Raw genomic sequence first — 5,014 nt, forward strand, 5'->3', positions numbered from 1 at the left:
ACAAAGGCTCATATCTGTACACATTTTGTTATTCTGTCAACCAAGTGCTCGAGCTGCTCGTCATAAACGTCAACATTTGTTTTAGTTTGTGCGCTTTTGACAGTACAGATGTTCAAAGTAACAAAAACTGAAAAACTGCATTTTTTTGTGGGCAATAAAAGCTTAAAGTATGATATTAAATTGATGAGAATACTTTCTGGAGCAGCATCACTAAACACTGCTCCGTGAAACTAACCTTTCCTCAGCAGCAGCAGCAGCAGCAGCAGTAAAGCAGTGGGAATCTGCAGGTAGCCAGCAGGCCTGTTAGCCAGAGGAGTGAACGTCAGGCAACCCTGCCAGAGGGGACGCAGCATTGGGACCATTACTAAAGCTTAATGATATGAGAAGTGTTCTCCTATCCACCGCGGAGGGGATTCATCATGATGCTGTAGCACTATACATCTTTCAACAGCCCTTAAAGAGGAACGGGGACATTTTGTCATGCTGTAGTAAAAGCCCCTCCCTTCCCCGTTCTTCCCCTGAGCTTTCTACACTCCTCATCTTCACTTAAAGAAGCTCTATTTTAAGATCATTGCGTATAAGGAGGAAGGAAGGGGGGGCACGACCTTGGCAATGAGCGCGGGTGAAGTTAGGTGGTGAGAAGCGGTGGGTGAGAGTGTGTAGGCGATGGAGACAGACGCAAACCACAACATCTTGTCTGGGATTTGTCCCAGTGTGCCCCGGGGGAGGGAATACAATTCACTTTCCGCCTCAAAGTCACACTATACACTGTCACTGGCTTCAGCTGAGTGCTGATAGATGTCTCTTTGTCCCCTCATAAATAAAAACACTCTGGTCTCTGCTGCGAGAGACTGTAGATCAGGGATAAATAGCTGAAGGTATCGTGCGATTGCAGCAGTACGTCAAGGCTGGAAGATTTTCTCTTTCTTCTTCTAACCCCTTCACATTTTGCGACCGTGTCAGAGAACTCTGCAACCTGTAAATCAAATGGGGCAGATAAACTGCAACACCAGAGCAATCAGAATAAGTAAAAGCAGTGTTGACTTTGGGTCTTTAACTTGATTTTATAGCCTGGAGCCAATATGCAGTAATCAAAGCATGGAAAAGCTTCAGGTTTCTGTCTCGGTATTTGCATTGTTTGAGTCACAGCCACCTGCCTGCAGATTTACACCAGTAGATCACAGACAATAACAGTAAAGACAGAAGTGCACTGGTTTATGACTTCAGCACTTTCAGTTTGAAGTCTTCCAGCACCAGTGAGTTTAAATTATGGTGGGAGACGTCCTTGGGATGTGAACATCTCATTTCACCAGGCTGTGCGCAACCGCACACACACCAACACACACACACACATACACACACAACTCATTTCATTGGGGGTCTCTGGGAGGCTGGAGTCAGTGGAGCATGACATAAGAATTATACATCTGGCAGCAGTAAACCTGCAAACTCTCACACACACACGCGCACTCTCTCTCTCACACACACACACACACACACACACACACACACTTGTGATTGTTATGAGACAGAACACTAACTTTTTGTTCATCACTCTGAGCGAGAGAGAATTATTTATTATTTCTGAGGATCATTGTAACGCTGCTTCATGCAAATGTGATGCTGTTGTTTTATACCCTTTGTTCCTCAAAGAGCGCTGAAACAGCTCTCTGGTTCTTCTTAGATAACGTGGAGAAGGCAGTTTAAGAACCCACAGCTTCATTTGTAAGTGAAGTGCACATTTAATTACTTTAATTACCTTCTTTTGTTCAGTCGGGTTATTGATACATCAACGTCAAAACCTTAAAGGACAATTTAGTTGTTTTTTTAAAAAATCCATATAATCAAGAATTCACATACATAAAATTGAAGGTTTGACTTGTGGGGATGTTAATGAAAAATTTTGCCTAAATGAGTCATTGTTATTGAAAACATTGCTCTTTTTAATGCTTTGTTTACAAGCTGCAGTGTGTGTAGGGTGGGGCCAGAGTTCAGCAGATATGAGTGCATAGAGTATTATTGATCATAGCCTATAAACAATACTGGTAGACAAACATTTTCATGCTGCCTGAAACCAGGTTGAAACCACACGACTGCACATGCGTCAACATTTTACCCCAAGAAACCTCAGTGAGTTTTGACCACAGGTTATAATGAACCCATAGAAACAGCTTATGATGAGGGCGCATATAACATACTTGTGATTTGTGTGTGATTAGTTCACACTTAAAGGATAAGATCACCCAAAACATTTAATTTAGTTATAATCTACTCACCCTCATGCTGATGTGAAGTCAAATGAAGTTCAGATTCAGATTCACTTTATTGCTGTTCCCCAAGTACACAAAATGAAACAAAATACCATTTCTGCCAGCTCCAATATGTTTCAGTGCTTTCAACTGTTAATCTATAAAAAGTTAAAAACAACCTAAGACACATTTAGAAAATTAAAAAAACAAGAGTTCAGCAGTATTCACCACATAATGACAGCAATTGTAGCATTCTCTTTAACAGCTGAAATTGATTTGAAAGGACAATATTTTCACTCCTGACGCATGGTCAAGCTCATGCAACTGCTTGAGACCATGGATGTTATATTAAATCTGGACACAGACTTGGAGGTGGAGCCTCGTTCATTCCTATGAAAGCTGCTCGATGGTGTTTTGAAGTCAAAAAGCCTCGACTTCCCAGGTATGAAAATCCCCAGCTCATCCATGTTGTGCTGCCCATAGACTGTGCGCACTCTGCGACAAGCTGGCTAACTTCCGGTTTAGCGCTCGGCTAACTTGAATGGGGATAAAATAATTGAATCGTGCGGCTCTTCTGGACTTTCCAAATATAATTGGACCGAATGGCTTAAATGATGATAGTGAAATGAGTCATTTAGCAGGGGTTGTAACCCGTTTACAGATGCTTCTTTTCACAGTGTAAGCTTATGGGAAGAAGTCTTTTTGGTCTGCAGTGCATCAGGTGACGATGTAATTACACAGTCTGGCTACTTTGAAAACTGGCTTCAAAGCCTGGCGCTCTTCCTGGAGGCTTGGCTTGAGACGGGTTGTATGCTAACATTTTTAGCTTAGCAGCTACAGTGAAGATTTTAGCTTTAAAAGGTGCTTTTAAAACATATTTTCAAGCCAATTTGGGATCCCCAGGTTTACAGAAACTTGGATTACGCTGGACAAGCTGTATGGAGCCATTGTTATGTTCTTTCCAGTTCTTTTGTTAACATTTCAAAACAAGTCCCCATCTACCTCAGTTGTTCAGGAGAATGCTGCCACGCTGTTTAGCCATGAAGCCCCAGAAATGTTTCGTGGACTACGCAACTTCACCTGACTTTCCATCAACATGTGAGTGAGTAGATGTGATGGAAGTTTCATTTACGTGTGAACTTTTAATAGAGACCTTTAAAAGATAACTGGCCAAGTTATGTTAATTGACAATGATTTCATACATTGTTATACATCAAGTCAGCTGAATGGCTGAAATACATCATTTCATACATCTCTGGCAGCTATTGTGCACCTGGATTTTATTTAAGCCATCCATTATTCCTTATTGATGGAAGAAGAAGAAGAAGAAGAAGAAGAAGAAGAAGAAGAAGAAACAAAAGAAATCCCCCTGCATCCCCATCCCAGCTGCGCCCCGGTGCCGTCTCATGATGGACACCTGGGGACACGCCCACCCGCTGCTTCCCAGCTCTCTCATTGGTTGCGCGTTTAAACACCTCGCAAGCTGTCCGGCCATTGGCTCAAATATCACACAAGTGATTTCATAAAGCAAATCTTTTTGAAGTTGTGTAAAGGGGATAAGTGGGAAAAACCCTTGAGATAACCGCTGGTATCCACAGCACAATTAGCCGACTGTCTCTCTCTTCTTCTTTTTTTTCACCTCCTCTCTCTCTCTCTGTCTTCCTGCCCGCTGTCAGTCGCTGGAGGATTTTGTCGGGAGTTTCCGAGCGTCTCTGCATCTGTGAGTACCGACCTGCCTGTGAGTTACCCCGCTGCTGAAGCCTCCTCCGGGTCCAGGATGACTGTAACTAAGCGCTCCGCTGGGATCTGCTGCTGCAGAGCGCCGATAGAAAGTTGATCTCCGCGCTGGTTTCGAACGCAACTTTCCTGTCAGAGCAAATCATAAGTCCAATGAGTAAGATGCTTTCTTGTCAGTTTCCTGTCAGGTAGCTCGTGATAGTGTTTTAGCATCACCTGCGGCAGCTGCAAAGGATTTCAAGCTGCTGTACACAAAGTGGACTCCCTCATTAAAAGAGACAAAACTGCCGATGAGCAGAAAAAACGACCGCAGGCGTCTTTATTATTATCAGACTCTTTGTTGCAGCAGAGATCCCTTATTTAAAACCATTTTTGTCATGTTTGCACATTTTTTCTGGTCATTTACCAGTTTCATTAACAGTTTCTTATTTTTTAATTAGTTGCTTTTGCTTCTGTACTTAGTATTCTCATTTGAAATTGTGCATTTTTAGTTAATTTTATCTCTTAATTTTAAAATATGGAGAGATACTGTTATTGTTATTATGATTATTATTGGACATTATCATATTTTTAAGTTGTTCAATATCATGCATCAGATGGGTGATGAGTTCAAGTGTGTAACTTTCTACAAAAACTGTCATAATTGTTTTCACCATGAAGTTTGGCTCATGACATAAAACATGGTTTAAACTGGCGTGTTGCTGTGAAGCAGATGAGGCGTTATAGTGAGTTGTGTTTCTGCTGGACTGAAGGTGTTTTATTGTCTCATGCTCTCTGTGTTTAATGATGGATGAATTGGAGCTTAACATTAATGGCAATTGTTGATTGTTCAGAGTGACTGTTAAGTGTAATTCACTGGCACTGGTACAGCTGTGTGTGTGTGTGTGTGTGTGTGTGTGTGTGTGTGTGTGTGTTCTGCAGTGAGGGTGTCCTTCACACAGAAGAGCTTCTGGAAGCGTGCGTTTTGAAACTGAAGATGTTGCTGTGCTCTTTGTCGCAGTGTTATCAGGATCAGAGCCGGGCTTGAA

Source organism: Pagrus pagrus (genome assembly GCF_965226575.1).
Source record: "Pagrus pagrus genome assembly, chromosome: 15".
NCBI classification, from domain to species: Eukaryota; Metazoa; Chordata; class Actinopteri; order Spariformes; family Sparidae; genus Pagrus; species Pagrus pagrus.